Below are 5,945 nucleotides of genomic sequence, written 5' to 3'. Positions count from 1 at the left end.
GAATTCGGCTTGATATTGACAATGAATATTTTACATAGCTCCATTTATGATTTAGTTTCTTGTCGATATTATCACTTCAACTGATTCAATAATTAGTGTTTAAGATATTTTTTATAATTTTTTCTGCGTTTATTCATTTAAAAAATTGTGTGTTAACACCGCTAAAGAAAACTCTGTGAGTTAGAAACGTAAACGGTCCTTTTTATCAAGCAACATAATAAATTAATTTCCAACATCTTTATTATATTAATTGCTTGCTTATTGGCCTTTTTATTCTTATTTTATTGTTGTTACGAGCTAGATAAGTTTTACTTGTTTCTTATACGATTGCAAGTGTAATCAATTGCAAGATAAAATTATTAGAGCAAGTTAAATTACAAGAATTTTTATCTAAGAGGAACTGATGAAATATATGTCATAGATGTTAACGAAGACGATACAGAACTAAGGTTAAGCTTATCCAGTTTTTCATTAGCTTTGTTGTTTTTCAGGTCCTGTTGCGTATATAGGAATTTGTTCCATTCATCAATTCTTGGATGAGCTAGATGCTGTAATGAACAAAAAATTAAGTACAATATAGTATAAGTTTTAGTACGCAATTGTGCCAAATAAACAGCCAAGAAAAATTTTTAAGTATCATCATACGTACCTCGGCGACGTCATAGACCCATATTTTACCATCATTTCCGACAATAACACGCTTGGCGTCCATGATACTTTATTTAGAGCAGGACATCCGTCCTGCTCTAAATACCAACGCTGACGATAGGTACCTCCGTATCTTGATTCAGATTTCACAAATCTAATCTGCCCGAATCGTTAACAGTGCCGAATATTTTGGAGACCAAGCAACGTCATAAACATAGTCGTCATTATGTTCAAAAGAGTAGAGCGGTTTGTTTTCTTTCAGGCTTCAAAGTTTGATAGTCCAGTCGAGGGAAGATGTCAGGAATAGATGAGAGAAGTCTATATCGCCTTGTACTGCATGTGCGTTAGTACTAGTAACAGGTTCCTGATGACCTCATATATTTCTATCAATCCAACGTGGCTACCATATCAATAGGCTATTCACAAAATGTTAAAATGTTAATAATTTTTACAAATTATTTTTCAACATTTTTACATACATGGACAACTGCACTTACCTGAGTAAACAGTTCCGTCCGTACTTCCCATGATGAAATTATTAACAGTGTGAGAAGGCCAAACACATAGCGGCGATTGCTTTAGATTGCTTCGTGTGCAATTCCAATGCCTCTTGTAGTTGTGACAGCATGTCCAGACTCCACGAACATAATTTGCTGTCTGTCAAAATGCTAATAAAATTGTGTGCGTTTTGTGTTCCAACAACGTTCAAGCAGTACTGGATGCTGCAAAATAAATGATTTCTTCGTTCTCGCATTGTAAACTTAAAAGTTAAAATCTTAATTAGCTAATTAAGCTATGTTAAAAAATGATAAGTCAGTATGTGCTTACAGTATGTGTTGTAGCAGACAAAGGAGTACATTGTATAGGAGTCTTTTTTTTATTCGGTTGTCCAATAACACGATTTGACCAAAGTAAATGCCACCCAGGATCAAGTTTGGATGGAATCTTGGCGAACGTAATCGATATAACGGGTGATTGACAGTGAAAGATAAACTCTGGAGTTATTTTCTTAAATTTCATGTTCCAGATCAGATATACACCGTTAGGAACGTCGTCATTATTGTTGTACGAAGCCGCTAAAAGCTCGGGGAACTGCGATGACCAATTCATGGAGGTTACACAACGATTATAGGACCATCGATCACAAATGAACAAGCGATTCAGCCATAGTCATTGATAACTCTTCTCATTCCTGCAAATTCAAAATAATCATGTATATATAACAAAACGTGTTTACTCAAGCAACTATACCTTAGAAACAAAAAAAATCTTTTAATATAATTAAATATGAAAATTTGGTCAAAGTAGATCTTAGTGCTTAAATATTTCTGTATGAATTTATATTCATATGTGATTCTGTAAACTTTGCACTAAAATTTGTTTTCTATTTTAAACGCTATCATGAGTATAATCAGAGTAGTTTTAGCACTTTTATTAAATTGACAAGCAATTTAATAAAAGTGTTATTATACTATTCTGGTTTAATATTTTTTTAATGCTAATAAACATCTTCATAAGGATATTACTATAATATATTAGTAATTATAGAGATATTAATAAGAATTTTTTAATCTGCAAACAATTTATTGCAAAGTCTTTCAATTTGTTGTTTTCTACTTACATTCCATCTTCGCCGTCCATAGTGTCAGCATAATCGGTGCAGATATCAACCGATTCATTCAATGCTCTTTCTACAATTCTACTAGTGTGATCGAGAAATCGTTGAAAGTCTTCCGATAAGATAATTATTTGCTTCTCTTCTTTGCTAAGTTCCCATACTACAGAATTAATAAAACAAAATTTTTTATTAATAAACAGAAATGAAATGTAAAAGATCGATAATTTATGCACCTTCTCTTTTAGGATTCTCTTTCTCTTGCTCTACCTATATAACAGCAGACTGAACCTCCTTAACTTGCGGTAATCTGAGAAAATATTCCTGGTGGAAGTTTACTCTGGAAACCGTCCATGTACGGCAAGCTATTTTCTTCATCTTCGGCTTGGCCATCATCAAATGTCAAAACTGTGGTAAATAAGCTGGTTCTGCTACAAGTTGAATATAACTACTTAGCTATATACTACTGATCTACATATTTATTCAAAACTCGCTAATATTCTAGTAAACCTATTAAATCTTTTAAAAATACTACTTTTATATTTAAAAAGAAACTAATTATTTTTCGACAAACATTAAAACACTTTAAAGAATTAATAATTAATAATTAATAACTTTAAAGAATATTTATAGAGCACAATAAATTATTTTTTTATCTTAAATTTATATTTATAACAAAAATCAACACTGTGCATTCTGTTGAAATTCTAACATTTTTGTATTTGTTTTTATATTTCAAATGTGAAGAGAGAGAGAGAGAGAGAGAGAGAGAGAGAGAGAGTGAGAGAGAGAGAGAGAAAGATTACGTACTAGCGTGTTTTTAGAAAAACAAAGTTAAAAATGATTAAATATTTGTTTTTTCTCTTCTCATGATAGAGCGATATACGTTTTGTAATTTAAATTGCACAGATAGCTATTAACTTGTAAATATTTAATAAAATCTTATTTCAAAGGAGTAACATCTAGAAGCATTAATAAATGCTATGTTAAATAATTAAAAGGCCATGCTAAAAAAAAACGTAAAGTTTCATATCAGGAGACGCGATAGTGTCTCCGGCCATGTTCAAAAACTGAAAGACAAAAGTCTTATCCCGAGCTATGTATATACATATATGCTGAGAACAACATTATGAATGTAAGTCTAGTTAACATACAAAATTAAATACATGTACGAAAGGTGGACTGTATCAATAAATAGCGTTGATTTTACATTTTTCTATTTTATGATTTTTTATTTACGTCTCTCCACCCTTTGTTCGCATGCAGTATCAATAACGTTAATAAAAATGATGTTAATAAAAATAGATGTTAACAAAAATGAATATTAAAAACTATTAAGGAATATATTGTAAATAAAATAAGAAATTATTAATTTTCCTTTTACCAGTAATTAGTAATTGCTAATTACTACAATAAATTAATTTTTCTTTAAGGATCCTGAGTAATCGCTGCGACTACATTGGATTGTGACGTCGTAAACAAATAATAATACATTAAAGTTTCTGGTATGCCTGTAAATAAAGAAAATTTAGGTAAAACAAAATAATAAGATTATCTGTAAAAGTGGGTCAAAGCTGTACTTACTTCTCTCGTCAGTTAGTATAAAATAATCATAAAAAGCATGTAAAGTGCTTTTACTAGCGTTTATTCATTGTGCATGCATAGCCTATTTTTATTTCACATGCCTTTATTTACTGATTGTTAAGGGCAGAGTTATCATTGACACATTTTTATAAGTGCTTTAAAGTGATATTAAAAATTTCAATTATGTTAGGAATTGGATAGTGTGCGTTTTTTTTTAAGCAGGAAGTTGAAAATAGAGAAATCTGTACGTATTCAGAACGTGCTTTTTATGTCATAAGTCATAAGAGAATGGACTGCGCGATCCGTATGTCAAAATGGTCAACAAAAATGAGAGAGAGGGATTGTGGAAGACAGCCATCTCCCTCTCATTCTCTCTTCCATTACACCATGGAATGGAAAAAGATAGAGATGGCCGTCTTCCACGGACCCTCTCTCTCATTTTCGTCGACACATTTTTTGATACTACTAGAGGGCGATCGAGTTGCCACTACGAATACTTCGAAGCGTTTCTTGATTGGTTAATTTGTAAAATTCTTTCTTCTGGTTGGTAATCAAACGCTTCGAAGAATTCGTAGTGGCAACTCGACCGCACCCATAGATACGGGATCGCGCAGTCCATTCTCTGTGCCTTTGATTGAAACTTATCGCTAATCGCTATCGCTATTCCCTCGCAATTGTGTCTTGGGCTTAAAGCCGTAATCACACTACGGGTTGCGCGCTCTGTTGCGATTGAGATTACGGTTGAATGTGGAAACTAACCAATCAGAGCAGAGCAGTTCCTGCTCTGATTGGTTAGTTTCCAACATTCAACCGTAATCTCAATCGGAACAGAGCGCGCAACCCGTAATGTGATTACGGCTAGAGTCTAGCCATAAGATATCTAGTTTTGGGCTGCGGTCCATTTCATGCTACGAATGTTTCGAAGCATTTTCTGATTGGATAATTTAGTATAATTCTTTCTTAACCCTTCTCTTTCTCTTCTTCGACGACGCGACGCGCGACACGCTCAGTAGAAACTCAACCTCAGGGATAAACCACGACCAATCACGAGCGTTCCGCCAATTCCGCATTGCGCCAATTCCGCACCATGGGACTTTAGGGTGCAAACCCATGCAGCGGAATAGCGTAACGCGGAACGAGAGCAGAACCAATAAAGAGCATTCCGTGTTTCTAGAGAATCTCGTTGGTTCTACTCTCGTTCCGCGTACGCTATTCCGCTGCATGGGTTTGCACCCTTAGGGTTACCTGATTGGCTACTGCTTTTCCGCTTTCCGTTTTTCCGTCAAGGTGTGAACCCGCCCTGAGGCGGAAAGCGGAAGAACAGTTAACCGATCAGAACTCGCGTGTTAACCGATCAAAACTCGTGCTGGTAGTAAATAGTACAAAACTAACAGAAAGTCGACTACCTGGATTGGCTACTGCTTTTCCGCTTTCTGTTTTTCCGTCAAGGTGTGAATCCGTCCTAAAGCCGTAATCACACTAGCGATTGCGCGATTGTGATTGACGATTGAGGATTATTTCTCAACCAATCGGAACAAAGCAATCGGTAACTGCTTTGCTCTGATTGGTTGAAAAATAATCCTCAATCGTCAATCACAATTGCGCAATCGCTTGTGTGATTACGGCTTAAGTATGCCATCATAAGCTAAAACTTCATGTATGTGATGAGCTACGGCAAACGCATGCGGTGACCAATCAGGAGCCAGGCACATGCCGGACTTCTGCCGGATGCGGTATGCGCTTGGCTCCTGATTGGTCACCGCATGCGTTTACCGCAGCTGACCGCATACATGGAGTCTTAGGGCTGCGTACAATGGAGGAACAGATATTAGATATTAAAATATTAACCTATCAGATACCAGTTACATCAGAATACACGATAGGTTAATATTTCAATATCTAATATCTGTTCCTCCATTGTGCGTAGTTTAAACCCATTCTGCATTGGTCGTATCGTAGCATCGTAAGCGTCGTGAGACTTCTAATTGACACATCGGATTGGCTGTTGCAACAAATTTGTGACCTGCGACGTCTACGATACGACCAATGTAGAATGGGCTTTAAGTAATGGCTTATTGTAGAAGGTCCATTAGCTTTA

At 35.2% G+C, this 5,945-nt stretch overlaps 1 pseudogene; it reads right to left on the bottom strand.

The window, feature by feature from the left end:
• Positions 1 to 386: 386 nt before the first annotated feature.
• On the bottom strand, positions 387 to 5,559 carry LOC108783298 (cytoplasmic dynein 1 intermediate chain-like; annotated as a pseudogene).
• Between the last annotated feature and the right edge of the window lie 386 nt (positions 5,560 to 5,945).

The sequence above is a fragment of the Cyphomyrmex costatus genome, unplaced genomic scaffold, assembly GCF_001594065.2.
Source record: "Cyphomyrmex costatus isolate MS0001 unplaced genomic scaffold, Ccosl1.0 scaffold147, whole genome shotgun sequence".
Lineage (NCBI taxonomy): Eukaryota > Metazoa > Arthropoda > Insecta > Hymenoptera > Formicidae > Cyphomyrmex > Cyphomyrmex costatus.
This window is presented reverse-complemented; position numbering and strand designations above follow the sequence as displayed.